Raw genomic sequence first — 18787 nt, 5'->3', positions numbered from 1 at the left:
CCTTTCTCTCTGTCTCTCTCTCACTGTCTAACTTTGCTTGTCAAAAAAAAAATTAAGAATCTCACAGTTTATATTTCTTGTCATTTGTCCTCTATGAGATCTATGAGTATGTTTCACTCTTTTTCTTTATTTGAAAAAGGGGTAATGCTAAGCTATTTTTTGACTATATGCTTTTACTGGGGCTGTCATTGTTATGTAATAAGTTAAGCTGTTGCCTGTGATGCCAGCAACCCATATATGCACCAGCTCAAGTTCCAGCTGCTCCACTTCTGATCCAGCTGGGAAAGCAGTAGAAAATGGACCAAGTCTTTGGGCTTCTGCCACCGATGTGGGAGACCTGCATGGAGCTCCCGGCTCCTGGATCCTGTCTTCATTCTGGCCCAAGCCTGGCTGGTGTGTCCATTTGAGGAGTGAACTAGCAGATGGAAAATCTCTCTCTCTCTCTCTCTCTCTCTCTCTCTCTCTCTCTCTCTCTCTCTCTCTGTTTCTACAACTCTGCCTTTCAAATAAATAAAATAAATCTTAAAAAAATAATACTATATGGTTCTGTAGAGTAAAATATGGAGAACCAAGAAGCCAAAGGCTTAGCCCAGGAAAAATAGTGATTCTCAGAATAGGATTCTTCCACCTTCTTGTCTTTGGCATATCTTTCAGATCTTTTCTGCCTCTTCCACTGATCCTCTTTTCCCGAGGGATTTACCTTTGTGGTAACTGGCTTCCTTGTCCTCTGGCTTCTGGTTGAGTTGGGTCAATATAGAAATCAGAACAAACACATATATGATCCAAGTTATTCATGCTCTAGTCTTCCTCTCTGTGAAAGGTTTGCCTCTTTCACAGGCTGTTACCTCTCTCTAGGTAGCTTTCTTCTTCTGAATTCACTCCATCACACTATGCTTTCAGGCCTAATGAAGATAATAGCTCTAGAGTTCTGCACTATCTCACATGGTTTGCCCATACACTATCAAGATGCCTGCTACTCTTCTGAAATTATACTAATTTTACCATATAGCTATTCCCTGCTTCAGACTTAACAAACACAATCTCTCTAAAACTGATGCTATGGAAAAGCATCAGAATAACCAAAATTAGTAATTCATGTTTTGCATTTTAAGGTATCTAGAGGGTTGGTTTAAATATTATAAGAGTTTTGTTTAATTTTTTAAAATTTATCTGAAAGGCAGAGAGACAGGAATCAACACACACACACACACACATACACAGAAGAGAGAGAGAAACAGGCAGACAGACAGACACAGAGAAAGCTCCTAGATTCACTGCTCACATGTCCATAATAAACATAACTTGAGCAGAAGCTGGGAGCCTGGAACTGATTCAAGTCACTGACCTGGTGGCAGAGACCCATTTCCGTTAAAAAAATGGTATATTTATTTACTTTTAAAGAATAACAGAGAGAGAAGAGACAGAATGAGAGTGGGAGAGAGATCTATCTTCCATCTGTTGGTTCACTGCCCAGGTGGCCACAGCAACCAGCACTGGGCTAGGCTGAAGCCAGGAGCCAGGAGCCAGGATCTTCATCTGCATCTCCTATGTGGGCAGTAGGGGCCCAGATACTTGGGCCATTTTCTGTTGCCTTTCCCAGGCTATTAGCATGGAGCTGGATGGACAACAAGGACATGAATGGGTGCCCCTATGGCATGCTACTGTTCCAAGCAGTGGCTTAACCCTCTATGCCACAGATCTGACCACTGGTACCCATTCTTTGAGCCATCATCTACTGCCTCCCTGTGTGTTCATTACCAGAAATATTTGAAATGAGAACAGAATCAGGACTTAAACCCAGGTCACATGTCCAACCAGAAGTTTCTGGTAAGACTAATAAAAGACCCACTGTTAAGAAACTTTATTGTAGGGCTGGCGCTGTGGCACAGTGGGTTAAGCCACAGCCTGCAGCACCCGCATTCCATATGAGTGCTGGTTTGAGTCCCGGATGCTCCACTTCTGATCTAGCTCCATCCTAATGCATCTAGAAAAGCAGCGGAGGATGGCCCAAGTCCTTGGACCCCTGTAACCAGGTGGCAGACTAGGAAGAAGCTCCTGGACACCTGGCTTCATCCTGGCCATTGCAGCTTTCTGGGGAAGTGAACCTGCAGATGGAAGATTTTCTCTCTCTCTCTCTCTCTCTCTCTCTCTCTCTCTCTCCTTTCTCTCTATATCTCTACTTTTCAAATAAACCTTTAAAAATAATAAAATAAACATTGTGAATCTTTTTGTATATATGTTTCCTTTTAAAATAACTTCAATAGATACAATAGGTAAGACTTTAAAAGGTTTTTGTTTTCATTTATAATACATATTTGGGCTATATGGTAACATAACAATACATGCTTGCAATGTGTACTGGTCAAAACAGTGTAATCAGTAGTTCTCCTTCTTTGACAGTAGTTGATGGTTGGACTCTTGGAGCTTCTTTCTTCCATTTGATCATAAAATACATACTAGTTTATCATGAACTGTGTTCTCCCCACTGTGCTGTGTAACAAATGGAACTTATTCCTTTGACCTAACTCCATTTTGGTATATATTAACAAAACTTGCTCTATTACCTAGGCCCTAAACCTCCTAGCCTATTTAGTCACCATTCTGTCTTGTGTATTGTGTTCCTTTTTACCTTAGGGAAGACTTCTTGATGATTAATGTGAAGTTTGTTTTTTCAAGTTTGGTTAGGTGCCAATGGAATTAGGCATTCTATGTGTGTCCTGTGAACTTCCTCAGGAAAGTTAAATATAGTCATCTACTTTTATATTCAATATTTCTCAGTTTTAAGTTCTGACTTATCACATCACCCTCTCTTTAAATCCAAAGCAAATACAGCCATTTCTCTGAAGTGTGGAACACTTGGACATTGGCACCCACTGCAGGGGCCAAAAGTTGTTGTTTCTCGTAAATGATCATTTTATGATTTTGAGGATAAGACAATCAGCTGGTGTGTTTGGAAAGAGTCCCATTTTCCTGGCTTTGAGATTGCTTAGCATCTAACTATAGAAAATATGTTGCCTAGTTTATAAAGCTGAATATGTTTGTGTTGGTTGGATAATTTGAGTGAGTCATGAGTGAAGTTCCAAGATGCAAAAGGCAATATGATTAGTGACAGTGAATCCTGACAGTTAAATTTAACTCTGTATGGCATCTCTCACCAAGAAACCAATTTAATTGTCTATCTATGAAGACACATGTGAGATTAAGTGTGCAAGAAATGTGTTTTCTGAATGAACATGAATTGTTGTTTTGAAAACCATGAACCTATTTATATGTTCAAGGTGAAAGCACCTCAAAATTATGGCATGATGGAATATTTCCATACAATGTAGTGGAGTGCAATTTATGATGACAAGGCTTCTGCATTGTAAATAAAATGCTGATGATGCTTGCAAGGTGCAGAATTTGTGGACTTATGATAAAATTATTTTAACATGGAAATAGAGTTGTGTAAGCTAGCGGATTTCATTTCTCTGTTCCATATAGAACTTTAATCAGAAAAGAAATGGCTGGAGTTAGCTCAATTCTTTGTGGAACCTATTGTATCCTAGAAAAGCAACATGAGTAATTAGAGACTGAGTTTAATATTAGTTCGCCCCCTTCCTTGATGTCAGCAGAATTTGAAAAGTAAATGTAAAAATTAACAAAAACTGCTATTGTGGACTTTAGATGATAACATAGAAAAATGTTTATTTCATATGACTATACATAAAAACAACTCTATTTGGTTATGTCTAACTATTAAATTTCATTCTTACTAGCTCAACAACTTTTGAGTATCTGTTGTTTGTTTAATGATATTTGAAAATCATAGAAATGACCATAATTCTTAAATTTAATAGGAAGGGTTTAATATAAGGGTAGTACATATTATCTACTAGTAGAAGAAGAGTTTCTCTTAGCTGTATCATCAAGAAAACTTCATATATGAAAAATGAATTTAGAGGTAAGCTTTGGTCCAGCAGTTATACATGCGTCCTATGCAGACTAACTGGGTGTGGCCCAGTTCCACTCCTAATTCTGGCTTCCTGCTAGTGCACACCTTGAACTGCAGCAGGTGGTGGCTCAAGTACTTGAATCTAGGCCACCATGTTGGAAATATGGATTGAATCACTGGCTTCTAGCCTCAGCTTGGTTCCAGGCTTTGGTGTGGCTCAGCTGCTGCTGTTGTGGGCATTTAGAGAGTCAACAAATGGATAGGAGAACTCTACATTTCTGTCTGTCTTTCAAATAAGTAAAGTAAATAAAGAAAAAAATTTTAAAAGTCATTCAGATATTGGATATAAAATAAGCTCAATTACCTAGAACTCTGTGACTTGGGCTAATTATATAATTTTTTTTTTTTTTTTTGCCAGGCAGAGTTAGACAGTGAGAGAGAAAGACAGAGAGAGAGAGAGTTATAGACAGTGAGACAGAGACAGAGAGAAAGGTCTTCCTTCTGTTGGTTCACTCCCCTAATGGCCACTTTGGCTGGTGCTGCACCAATCTGAAGCCAGGATCCAGGTGCTTCCTCCTGGTCTCCGTGCAGGTGCAGGGACCCAAGCACTTGGGCCATCCTCCGCTGCCCTCTGGGGCCACAGCAGAGAGCTGGACTGGAAGAGGAGCAACCGGGACTAGAACCAGCACCCCAACCGAGACCAGAACCCAGGGTGCCGGCACTGCAGGCGGAGGATTAGCCAAGTGAGCCACAGCGCCAGCTACATAAATTCTTTAAGATTCAATCTATATCAGTAAAACGAAGATTAAAATAACATCTAAGGGTGAACACAGGGATTTTTGTTAAAATGAAGATTAAGACATCTGTATACCATATCAAAGTGCCTGTGTAAAAGTCCAAACTCTGCTTCCAATTCCAATGTTCTGATGAGAACCCTGGAAGGAAGCAAGGGATGATCCAAGTAGTTGGGTGCTGGCTACCCACTTGGCAGACCTACAATGTACTTTAGGCTCTGGCTTCAACCTAACTCAGTCCTAGCTACTGCGGGTCTTTGGGTAGTGATTCAGCAAATGAGAGCTTTCAGTCTTTCAGTCTGTTTCTCTGGCTCTGTCTCTTCAGTAAATAAGTAAAATTTAAAAATATCTACCGTATTGGTTAATACAGTGATTAAATATGTGTTATAAATTTCCTATATATTCTATACATTGGAAGCATTTCTGAACTGTTAGCTCTCATTTGTGAGTTAAAAATACTGAAAAAATGAGTGAATTAATTAATGTAAACCATGCAAATTCTGATAAAAATAAATCATGTAATGTTTCATTTATAAACATTGCTCTAATGATTGCTTTCTCTTTCCTCTTTCCTGCACTGGAAATACCAAAGGCTTTATCCTTTGTCTGGATCAATGCAATTGGTCCTTAACTGATCTCCCTGATATTCTTGGTTCTTGTATAATATAGTCTGTATACCAGCAGTAGAAGAATCTTTGTAATTACAAACCAGTAGTAACATTACTTACTTAACAAATATTAATAGGTGACTATTATTATATGAAAAATTCCACAACTTGTCCTAGAGAGGAGTTCCCCACGTGGGTGCCTTTCTCCCTTGCTTCCCAGGCTTACCTTGGGACCTTCTCCCAATGTCTGAGCCACATTCACACTTAGCCTTGCTTGTTTCCCAGCACTCCATGCCCTGCCTTGCTCCTGACTTTCACACCACATATTTGCTCTGCTCCAACTCCTTTCTTCTCTTTGGCCCTCCTACTTGTTTATTCCTCTGTTCCTCAGGACAATCATTCCAGATGGCATACTAGAGAGGTTATCATTGTTACACTTCCATGGCAAGCCATCTGCCCCTTCTTCTGCTGATTGTATAAAAATACTTACTGAAATTCAAAGCAGATACAGATCTCAGTTAACTCTTCTAAGAGAGAGTAGCAAATCAATGTCTTAGCTCCAGCTGCTATTTCTAACAATTCTCAAGACTGCTGGGAAATCTGAGCTCAAGCTGCCTGTAAAATGGGGTTCTGGTGAGAGTCTTCCTCATGCCTTTTAGATGAACACCTTCATGCTATGTCCTCACATTCAGACATGAGTGTTGTCATTTGTCTTCCTCTTCTTTTAAGGACACTAATTCTATCATGGGGGTCCCAACTATATGACTTCATGTAAGATGATTACCTCAATGTCCCATTTCCAAATACTAATAAACAAATAGGACTGATCCAGAACATATCAACAGTAGGAGGTGGGGGTGGAGGAGAAAGGGTAAGGGGGGAGGGGCGCGACATAGTCTACAATACTGAATAATCTTCATGACTGGTCTTTAATACTCATGAAACATCATCTAGGAAATAACAGACTATTTCAAAAGAAATACATTAAATTGAACCTGTAAACTTACCAGATATTAGTCAGTTTTTCAGATTTCTAGTAATATAAACAGTGCATTTTAGCTATAGTTTCCCAATATTCCTGTGGGTTTTAGCACATATGTTTGTGTTTTTGTGTGTGTGTGTGTATTTGGAAGCATAGAAATGATATGAGAACCATAATTGTACAACACTGTGCTCTGCACTGATAATGGTAATTTTTAATAAAGAGAGCAAATTAGAAAGAATTCTTAAGTCATTTTGTGAAGCAAGGTGTTATATTGCAAATCAGGATGCCAATTTCCTTACCCTCTAAAGATGCTGGAGTTTGGAGACAGTTGGCTTCTTAAACTTTAAATTCAATCTTATTCATGATTCAAGTAAGTTGAGTGCTCATATGCCTGTCGTTTTGACTCTAGAGGTCCTCCCTCTATTTGGAAGAAAATGATACTGGCAAATTATCTGATAGGAGTGGTTAGAGAAATGGGATAAGTAGAGGAAAAGGTAGATATCTAGAGCAAGCCCTGAATTCAGTGCCACAAGACTTTTGTTGAATGGCAATTTTCAAACTATAGTTTTTAAAAGCATTTAGTGCAGACTGGAGGACTGCCGCCAGGGCTGTTGAACCACCAAAACCTAAAAACTCAGAACACTGAAGCTGTGTCTTGCAGTTGGTCCCTTCTTAGGCCTTGATTGGAACTAACACAAGGCAGCCACTAGCTCCCCATGTTCTCTGAATTGTGGGAGGTTCTAGGAAATGTAAGGGACATTGAATTTGTATCCTTCCATATAAAGTCTGTAAATATATACTATGTCAATCACTGGGTGGTACCAGAATAAAGTAGGGAAAAAAAATCTGTGACAGCAAAAACAATATTTTATTCTCCTCCTTTTCACCATTTTTTGCATTGCTATTCAACTGCCTATTAGCATTTTCTTCTCTGTTCCCATAGCAATCAGGAAGTTGCTATCAGAGGAAAAGTTGGGCTGCTGTGGGCTTGCCTGATTTTGGCTGGCAGCAAAAGTTCCATCGATTCATGTCTTTTTTTAAAATTTTGATAAAGGAATATAATTTCATGCATTTAATATACACAGATTTGGGAACATGATGATACTTCCCCTCTACCTTCCTGCTACCCATACTCCCACCTTTCTTCCTCCTGCCTCTCCTTTTCCTGTTTTTATTTTTTACAGAGATCAATTTTCAGTTAACTTTCATACTAATATGATTAACCCTATCCCAAGTAGAGAGTTCACCAATTAGTATGAAGGAAAAAATGAAGAAAATAACAAAACTAAACAAATAAAAATTATTGTTCCTTGACAGTCAAAGCAAGGGTTCAAAATCAGCACATCTTAAAGTGTCAGTTTCACTCCTATAGATTACATTCTAGGTACTTTATTGGTTATCACAGATCAGAGAGACCATATGGTATTTGTCTTTTTGTGACTAGCTTATTTCACTAAGTATAATGGTTTCCAGTTGCATCCATTTTGTTGCAAATGACAGGATTTCATATTTTTACCACTGTGCAGTATTCCATAGTGTAGATATACCATAATGTCTTTATCCATGCTTCAGTTGATAGATATCTGGGTTGATTCCATATCTTAACTATTATAAATTGAGCTGAAATGAACAGGGATTACAGATCACTCTTTCATATGCTTACTTCATTTCTTTTGGATAAATTCCTAGCATTGGGATGGCTAGGTCATATGGTAAGTCTATATTCAGCTTTCTGAGATATCTCCATACTGTCTTCTGAAATGACTGTACTAGTTTACATTCCCAGCAACACTGGATTAAGTTACCCTTCTCCCCATGTCCTTGCCAGCATTTGTTGTTTGTTGACTTCTGTGTAAGAGCCTTTTTAACAAGGGTGAGATGAAACCTCATTGTAGTTTTAGTTTGTATTTCCCTGATGGCCAGTGATCCTGAGCATTTTTTCATGTGTCTATTTGCCATTTCAGTTTCCTCCCTTGAAAAGTGTCTGTTCAGGTCCTTTTTCCCATTTCTTTTTTCTCTTTAAGATTTATTTATTTACTTGAAAGTCAGAGTTACACGGAGAGAAGGAGAGGCAGAGAAAGAGAGAAGAGGAGAGGGAGAGGTCGTTTATCTGCTGGTTCACTCCCCAATTAGCCGCAGTGGCTAGAGTTGTGCTGATCCAAAGCCAGGAGCCAGGAGCTTCTTCCGGGTCTCCCACACAGGTTCAAGGCTTAAGAGATAAGGTGATGCAAGCTTCATAGAAAAGAGTCTCAACTAGTAGGCCAAATGACTGTCTTTTTTATAGTAGCCATTCTAACTGGAGTTAGGTGCTACCTTATTATTTTTTACTTGAATTTTCTTGCTGGATACCTACATGGGGCACTGTAACATAAAATTTTTTGCCATTTTTATTTCTTCTGAGAATGTCTACTCACAACATTTTCCCATTTTGAATTGAATTATTTGGATTTCTTTTATTGAATCATTTGAATTCCTTGTATGTTCTGGATTAATCCCTTGTCAAATAAATAACTCGCACATAATTCTTACATTATCTTGGCTGTCTCAGCAGTCTATTTTTTATCAATCTGATAAAATCCCAGTTGTCTATTTTAGCTTTTATTGGATGAGCTTTTAGGGTGTCAACTCATGCTAAAGTTAATACAAAGAAAATACTATGCTGCCAATTTATAAAGAAAAAAGGAGGGGGGCTGGCGCCATGGCTCACTTGGTTAATCCTTCGCCTGTGGCATCAGCATCCCATATGAGCACCGGGTTCTAGTCCCAGTTGCTCCTCTTCCAGTCCAGCTCTCTGCTGTGGCCCGGGGGGGAGGTGCAATGGAGGATGGCCCAAGTGCTTGGGCCCCTGCACCCGCAAGGGAGACCAGGAAGAAGCATCTGGTTCCTGGTTTCGGATCAGCATAGCTCCAGCCATAGCGGCCATTTGGGGGGTGAACCAATGGAAGGAAGACCTTTCTCTCTGTCTCTTTCACTGTGTAACTCTATCTGTCAAATAAAAAAAGAAAAAAGAAAAAAGGAGGGATCATTTGTTGGCACAGTGGATTAAGTTGCAGTTGTTATTTTGGCATCCCATTTCTGAGCTCCACTTTGAGTTCTAGCTGCTCTGCTTCTGATCCAGCTCCCTGCTAATGTGCACGGGATGGCACCAAGTACATTTGGTCCCTGACACCCATGTAGGTGACAAGGATGGAGTTCCTGCCTCCTAGCTTCAGCCTGAACCATCCTTCTATAATCTTAATTCAAAATGGTGATTAATTTGGTCTTGTGGTAAAATTATTTTATTTATTTTTATATTTAATTTTGTATTCTTGCAATTCATAGTGAATGTATTCCCAAATAAATGGCATTAGTGTCCCCAAGAGTCTTATTGGAAATGCAGAATCTCATGTTTCATCCCTGAGTTAATGAATTTGAACCTCACTTTTAACAAAATCTGAAAATGATTTGTAAGCCCATTAAGGTCAGTGAAATTGAAGTAACACCTTGACAGTAGGGACTCCATTTTGGAGCACTTGAGACTAGGACCTAGACCATTCTAGGAAGGTGCCCCCCCACACCATGACACTCTGGTCTGAAACTATGATCTAAAACAGTTGAACAATAGCAGTCCACTACATCACACTTGGCAGAGCATAGAAACCCCCTAGCATGATCGCTCAAGCTTGGAAGTGGATAGGCTACACCTGGGTTAATGATAAAAAATGTAATTTGTCTATGTCCTACATATGATTAAAACCAATACCTGGATTAATGTCAAGATTATAATTGGAATTGTTAAGCTTGTAACTGGTATTGTCAAGATTATAACTGATACTAGTTTCACATAGGTTTTAGGTCAGCTTGACCCCGGTAACCATGTATTCCCCTTTGTCCCTAGCAACCATGAATTCCCCTCCCGATTTTGTGGTTTTTGCCTTTATAAACCCTGTTGCTTTGGGCTTCAAGGTCGAGAGTTTTTTAGGGCATGAGCCCACTCTCCACCGCCGGCAATAAAGGACCATCCAATTTTATCAATGTGTAGAGCTCCTTTGTTTGTACTCGCTCAGGTACAACAAAATATTGTACCATAGAACAGAAATGGAGGCCGGTGTTGTGGTGTTGCAGGTAAAGCTGCCGCCTGCGGTGCTGACATCCCATATAGGCGCCAGTTTGAGACTCAGCTGCTCTACTTCCAATCTGGCTCTCTTCTGTGGCTTGGGAGAGCAGTAGAAGATGACCCAAATCTTTGGGCCCCTGCACTTGTGTGGGACACCTGGAGGAAGCTCCTGGCTCCTGGCTTCGGATCAGTGCAGCTCCAGCATTTGCAGCCAGTTGGGGAGTGAACAAGCAGATGGAAGACCTCTCTCTCTCTGCATCTCCTTCTCTCTGTGTGTAACTATGACTTTCAAATAAATAAATAAATCTTTAAAATAAAAAGAACAGAAATGACCTATATGATCAGAAAAAAATGGAAGCAATTGTCAATAAAAGTAATTATTAGTTATTGGTAATGAATAAAGTATGGTTTTGGGTATAGCCAAACAAGGCTATACCTTGTTTATCTTAAGTTTTTTAACTAAAGTAGTTTAAGGCATATAAAAAGTGGACATATTTGTAATGGGTGTTTTGTGATGTCTTAGTACGTATATATATTGAGCATTTAATATTTGTTTTTGGCAAAAAAATCAAAACCTTCTAGTTGTTTTCCTTTGTATAAAGAAATACAGTACATTAACATTATCTGTATTCACCCTATTATGCAATGGAAACTCAGAACTTCTTATTAGATATAACTTGATACTCACACTTTGATCAACATTTCCCCATCCCTCTCTCATTCCCTCCCCAGCTTCAGGTAACTTCTATGAGGTCCCTTTTCTTTTAATACTTTCTATATAAGTGAGATCATGTAACACATTTTTCTGTGCTTGGTTTATTTCATTAAACATAATAACCTCCAGTTCTGTCATGTTGTGAATGACAAGATTTAATTCTTTTTATTCCATTATGTATATGTTATGCATTTTTTTATTCATAAGTACGTGTACACTTAGGCTGTTTTCATTTCTTAACTATTATGAATAGTGATACAGTAAAAATGGGAGTAAAGATGTCTCTACGATAGATTGATTTCATTGTCCTTGTGTATAATTAGCAGTGGAATTTGGATCATATGGTGATTCTGTATTTTAATTGTTCGAGCTAACTCTACAGTGCTTTCCACAATGGTAATTTGCATTTCCTCCAACAGTGTGCAAGGGTTCTCTTTTTCTTTATATCCTTTCCAGCATTTGTTCTCTCTTGTATTAGTATTACTATTACTATAAAAAATCACTCTGTTTAATAGTAGCCAATCTAACTGGGGTGAGGTAATATCTCATTGTTGCAATTTTCATTTCTTGATGATTAGTGATACTGAGCATTTTTATATATCTGTTGGCCATTTGTATGTCTATGAAAAACATCCATTTAGATTTAGTTCTCATTTTTAAATTGGATTAATTGTTCTTGTACTGCTGAGTTGCTTAAGTTGCTTGATATCGAATTGTATAGCTTGCGTGTAGTTTCTTCCATTTTGTAGGTTGTCTCTTCACAAACTGTTTCCTTTGCCAAGCAGCAGCATTTTAGTTTTACAAAAATCAGTTTGAATAGATTTGTTTTCATCCCATGTGCTTTTGCAGTCTTAAGCAAAAAATCCTTTCCCATTCCAATGTCCTAAACTGGCTCCCCTATTTTTTCTTCTTGAAGTTTCATAGTGTCTGGTTTTACATTTGTCTTTAATCCATTTTAAATTCATTTTTGTACATGGTGAGATACAGGGATCTAGTTTAATTCTTCTATATATGGATTTATAAAATTTTCCAGCACTGTTTGTTAAAAAGATTGGGCCGGCACCATGGCTTACTTGGCTAATCCTCTGCCTGCAGCACTGGCACTCTGGGTTCTTGTTCCGGTAGGGGCGCCAGATTCTGTCCCGGTTGCTCCTCTTCTAGTCCAGCTCTCTGCTGTGGCTCGAGAAGGCAGTGAAGGATGGCCCAAGTGCACCCGCATGGAAGACCAGGAGGAAGCACCTGGCTCCTGGCTTTGGATCAGCACAGCGTGCTGGCCGTAGCAGCAATTTGGGGTGGTGAACCAATGGAAGAAGGAAGACCATTCTCTCTGTCTCTCACTTTCTCACTGTTTAACTCTGCCTGTCCAAAAAAAAAAAAAAAAGATTATCTCTTTATAATGCATGTTCATTAAATTTTTGTCCAAGTCAATTAGCTATAGATGAGTAAGTTTATGTGTATGGTATTGATTCTGTTCTGTTACTCCATATGTCTGTTACCCCATATGTTTTCAGGTCAATACCATTCTGTTTTAATTACTATAGCTTTGTAATATATATTTAAATCAGATAGTGTAAAGTATGCTAATTTGTTGTGTTTGCCCAAGAGTTAGCTATTTGTGAACCAAGATAAATTTTACCAGTGCTTTTTTGAGTTCTGCAGAAAATGGAATTTTTGATACAGATTGGACTGAATCTCTAAATTACATAGGATTTTATGCCCTTTTCTATCCACAAAAAAACATCTTTAATTACCTCATTGTAGTTTAGTGATTGATACAGGATGGATGAGAGAGATGGTACTTCTTTTTAAAATGATTTATTTATTGGTTATTTTAAAGGCAGGGTGACTGGAGAAAAATAGAGAAAGGAGAGAGAGAGAGAGAGAGAGAGAGAGTGAGAGAGAGAAGTATTCATTTTTTAAAAAACTTTTATTTAGTAAATATAAATTTCCAAAGTACAGTTTATGGATTACAATGGCTTTTCCTTCATAACTTCCCTCCCACCCGCACCCCTCCCATCTCCTGCTCCCTCTCCCATTCTGTTCACATCAAGATTCATTTGCAATTATCTTTATATACAGAAGATCCATTTAGTATATATTAAGTAAAGATTTCATCAGTTTGCACCCACACAGAAACACAAAGTGTAAAATACTGTTTCAGTACTAGTTATAGCATTGCTTCACATTGGACAACACATTAAGGACAGATCCCACATGAGAAGTAAGTACACAGTGACTCTTGTTGTTGACTTAACAATTTGACACTTGTTTATGGCATCAGTAATCTCCCTAGGCTCTAGTCATGAGTTGCCAAGGCCTTTTGAGTTCTCCAACTTTGATCTTATTCAGACAGGGTCATAGTCAAAGTGGAAGTTCTCTCCTCCCTTCAGAGAAAGGCACCTCCTTCTTTGATGGCCCCGTTCTTTCTACTGGGATCTCACTCGCAGAGATCTTTCATTTAGGTTTTGTGGTTTTTTTTTTTTTTTTTTTTCTTTTTTTTTTTTTTGCCAGAGTGTCTTGGCTTTCCATGCCTACAATACTCTCATGGGCTCTTCAGCCAGATCCGAAGGCCTTAAGGGCTGATTCTGAGGCCAGAGTGCTTTTTAGGACGTCTGCCATTCTATGAGTCTGCTGTGTATCCCACTTCCCATGTTAGATAGTTCTCTCCCTTTTTGATTCTATCAGTTAGTATTCGCAGACATTAGTCTTATTTATGTGATCCCTTTGACTCTTAGACCTATCAGTGTGATCAATTGTGAACTGAAATTGATCATCTGGACTAGTGAGATGACATTGGTACATTCATCCTTGATGGGATTGTATTGGAATCCCCTGGCACATTTCTAACTCCACCATTTGGGGCAAGTCCAATTGAGCATGTCCCAAATTGTACACATCCTCCCTCTCTTATTCCCACTCTTATATCTAACAGGAATCACTTTTCAGTTAAATTTAAACACCTAAGTATAATTGTGTGTTAATTACAGAGCTCAACCAATAGTATTAAGTAGAACAAAAAAATACTATAATGGATAAAGTATTAAATTGTACATCAGCAGTCAGGACAAGGGCTGATCAAGTCACTATTTCTCATAGTGTTCATTTCACTTCAACATGTTTCTTTTTTGGTTTCCTTTTTGAGAGAGTAGTATTATATCTGCTTCTTTGCTCTCCAAATGACCACACTAGCAAGTGCTGGTCTAGGCCAAAAACCAGGATCCTGTAACCCCATCCAAGTCTCTCTTGTTGGTGGCAGGGGCCCAAGTACTTGGGCTATCATCCACTGCTTTCCAGGCACGTTAGTTAAGAACGGGATTGGAGTGGAGCAGCCAGGATTCAAAGTAGTTCTTTGATATGGGATGCAGGCATGCTAATGGTGGGTTAACCCACCATGCCACAATGCTGGTTCCAGGAACCGTTTTAAATTATTGTGCTTCTACAAATCATATGAACTTCAGTAGTCCATAAATAGTTGTTCTAAGGATGCAGTCATTCCTAAGAATGTACTGTTTGGCATGGGGTAAGTATTGAGATTTGGAGGCAATATACTAAGTTGTTGAACAATAGGAGCACTGGGTGTAACTTTGCTGCTTTGACTGAGTTAATTTCTCTGCCCTAAATTTTCTAATACATGTAATGGAGATGATGTGTTCCTCACAAAATGCTGGTAAAGCATGCATATTAGTACCTAACATGTAATCAACTTTTAGTAAGCATCTGTGATTATAATTAGTTGTGAAAGCTTATATCAAATTCAAGTGCCTACATTAACTAAGCATTTCATTTCTGGTAAGCTGCAAAATTTCTCCAACCCTCAGATTCTTCATATATGCATTAAGTTGGCAATAATCCCTGCCTCATGGGATGGTTTTAAGAATGAAATGAGGTAATATTTGTAAGTCTTACTATAGTGCCTTTTCAGTTAATTCTCTTATTGCTAGGATCATCATATACCCTTTTCATCTGTGTTTAATTTTCTAAAAACGTATTTCTTCATGACATTTTCTATGTGGTCATCTTTCCTGTAAGGTTTCCTTTTTTTTTCTCTTTACAGAGAAAGTAACGTAGTGAGTTTTCTTATTGAAATTAATACTGAAGCCAAAGAATTAAATTTACATATTTATCACTACAAAAATATTCAATTTAAATTTCTTAATTGAAATTTTATATGAAAATTAATTACTTTAGAATCATTCTTCATGCAAAAATAACGAAAGCTAATGCCCAACTTTGTCCCATAACCAGAATATATGAACTCAATATATAACTAAACTTTGAAAAATATTACCTCATATATCCTTTTTTTAATGATTTATTCATTTATTTGAAAGGCAGAGTTACAGAGAGGCACAGGCAGAGAGAGAGAAAAGTCTTCAATCTGCTAATTCACTCCAGTCACAATGGCCCAGAGCTGTGCCAATCCAAAGCCAAGAGCCAGGAGATTCCTCCGGACCTCCCACGTGGGTACCAGGGCCCAAGGACTTGGGCCATCTTCCAGTGCTTTCCCAGACTATAGCAGAGAGCTGGATTGGAAGTGAAGCAGCGGGGACCCAAACCGGCACCTATAGAGGATGCTGGCACTGCAGGTGGCGGCTTTACCCACTAAGCCACACTGCCTCCCCACCCCCGCTATGTATCCTTAAACCAGCCTGGTGAAATTACTGAAGCAGGTTTTAGTCAGGTCTATCTAAGAGATGGGTACATTTCAATTTTTAAAAAGTGAATAATCTTCCCCAAATCCACCCTGCTGAAAAGTGGCCAATATGCCATTTGCGTGAGGATTTCTGCTTCCTTGAAGACAAATTCTTTTAGATTTCTTTGGCTCATTTGAAATTTATGGCTCTTTCCTCCTTTCCTTTCTACTTTTCCTATGCTTTCCCTCTTCCCCCTTCTTTCTCTTTGTGGTCTCCTCCCCTAGTCCTCTCCTCCTCCTCCTTCTGCATGCTCCATTTCCTGAAATTGCATCTTATATTTATCTTATAGAAATAAACTCCTTCTCGAGATCTATCTTCTAGGCTTTGGAGGTCTTTACTCAACAGGAGTGTGTACAGATTTAAATTAAGCTTGATTTTTTCACTGCTTGCCTGAAGAATTGAGAACTATTTGGTTAGGATACTTATGGTTTAGACTTAGGAGAAAAACTAAATAAAATTACTGGACATTGAACTCATTTATTTTCTGGTATATACTATTATTTAAAACTTAGTAGCAGTCATATATAGTTAATATATTTCATCTAAGCTATTTGGGGAACATTTGGACCTTTATTTTTAATATTTTTGTATATAATTTATGTATATTAAACTGCACATATGTAAAGTTGAGAATTTTTCACACATATGCATGCACACACACACACACACTGAATTCATCATTACTTGCAAAAAATGAGCACCCACACAACTGCTACAAGTTTCTTCTCTTGTAATTCTGCTCTTTCCACTTTGTGCCTTCTTTATCCCTGGGAAACACTATCTGTTTTTTCTTACTACAGATTGGTTTTCATGTTCTTAAAATTTATATGAATGAATGGTATGTTCTAGCATGTACTTTCTCCTGGCTTCTTTCCCTTACAATTATTATTTTGAAGTTTATCCATGTTGTTATACATATGAAAAGTTTATCCTGTTGTTTTTACTTAGTTGTATTCCCATTGTACATGTTAAAAGAAATTTAAGCTACTAGCGAAACAATAGGACAGACTTTATTCAGAAAAATTTCAAAAGGTATAGGAACTACTGAAATGGAATTGAACTTTTTATATTTATTTCTTGACACCATGAGAAAGGAAAGAGAGAGAGAGAGAGAGAATGAGAGAGAGAGAGAGAGAGAGAGAGAGGGAGCACTCCCATCTACTTGTTCACTGTCCAAATGCCTGAAATGACCAGGGCTTGGCAAAGTATAAACCATGATCCAGAAACTCAATCTAGGTCTCCAGTGTGGGAGACAGAACATAATTCCTTGAGCCATTACTGCTGCTTTCCAGGATCTGCATTAGCAGAAAAGGAATCCAGAGTCAGATGCTGCTCCCAGGTACTCTGATACGACATGCAGGTGTATCATACAGCATCTTGACTGCTAGGCTAGACTCCTGCCCCTGCAATGGATTTTCTAACAGGGGCCAGAGAAAGACCTTAACTCTGAATAAAACAAGGAATAAGGAGAAGTTGTAGGCTGTGAGTAAAATCAGGAACTGGTAGATTGAGGATCAGGAACTACAGGAGGCAATGAAATAGCCCCATAGATTGACCTGACAGTCAGGAACTTGGCCTCTCAGTGCTGGATGGCAACAGGAGCCTACTGCAGGGCCTTGGTGACAATGCAGGGCCTCTGTTCCCAACCCATATAGTTCCCATTGCATCTGTCTAGGGATGAACCCGAGGATCTGAATTTTTCAAAAAGTTGCCTCAAAGAACCTGATGGACAGAGTTGATGTGGTCTGTTTTGGCACAGCCCTGTGGAGTTCATGTGTAGCTATGATATGAATGTGTTCTAGATTAAATCCCATCACAATTAAATGGGTTCAAGAGCAAAAAAACCAAAATGACCAAGAACAAACCTTAGGGATAATGAGGGATTCTGGTTAAACTGACTAGACTTAACAGGATTCTTGCTATAACTTGGTCAGGGTTATAAGATTTCTCCTGGCCAAAACCAGGAGCCAGTAACTCAGTCTGGTCTCCCACATAGGTGTCAGGGGCCCAAGCTAGTGCTCCAATGATGCCCATAAGGGATGCTGGTGTTGCAGGCTGTGGCTTAACCTCTTGCACTATAATACTTGCCCCTGTACGTTATCTCTTGATAACTCTTAAAGTGGTTAAAACTAAAAAATCTTATCTTTTCCACCCTTTAATCTAGATATGAAGATGTAATTTATCAATATTGGGAGAAATGACATTTTAACAGAATTGAATCTTACAAACCATGAATAGAATATATCTCTACTTACTGACTTTTTGTTAACATCTTTAGCAATATTTTGCATTTTAATTTATTAAACATATTTTTCATGGTCACCACTATGTATTTCATTTTGTTGGTGTTATTGTGAGTTTTAAAGTTTTAATTTCCAATTGCTCATTGTTAATATATAGAAATGTAAGAAATATAACTGGTTTTTAAAATAATCATACATTTTATAACTTTACAAAATTCACTTAGTTCCAGGAGCTCTTTGTTTTTGTTTTTGTTATTTTTATCCAACAGATTTTTTTACTCATAGTAAATTCCAGAATAATGATGACAAGAAGGAGTGGGAATGATGAACCCTATATAATTTCTGTTTTTATTTCCATTCATCTTTCTTTTCTGAGTTTTTACCTGGGATAGATGTTATGTCTTACCACGAATTGCTACCCTTCAGTACTAGATGTCCAACACTTTGGAAATTCCTGCTTCATATGTCTTGTTCTGCTTCTTAAATGTTTTGAAGGGTTAATCTAGTTTCTTTTACTTCCCTTGGTCTGAGTGGAAGTTCTTAACTGTACTGCCAGAAGATACTCACTGGATGTGGTCACTCATGGTGCAATCTTCCTAAAGGAAAAACCTGGATCCCCAGGCCCTTTATAATCCATGCCTAGTTCTGGAAACTTAGGAATCTATCTATCTAATCTTTAGACTTTGTGGTTTTGGCTTCTAATGCTTAAAAACTAGTT

The 18787-nt window shown here is 38.3% G+C and overlaps 1 protein-coding gene across 1 annotated transcript in view; it reads left to right on the top strand.

Annotated features, from left to right (window-relative positions):
• Nucleotides 1-18787, top strand: part of LRP1B (LDL receptor related protein 1B) — a 2136850-nt gene that overhangs the window by 1792210 nt on the left and 325853 nt on the right. The gene's annotated exons all lie outside the window — the stretch shown is intronic.

The sequence above is a fragment of the Lepus europaeus genome, chromosome 1 (assembly GCF_033115175.1).
Source record: "Lepus europaeus isolate LE1 chromosome 1, mLepTim1.pri, whole genome shotgun sequence".
NCBI classification, from domain to species: Eukaryota; Metazoa; Chordata; class Mammalia; order Lagomorpha; family Leporidae; genus Lepus; species Lepus europaeus.
Note: the sequence above shows the minus strand (reverse complement) of the source record. Positions and strands in the feature narration are given on the sequence as shown.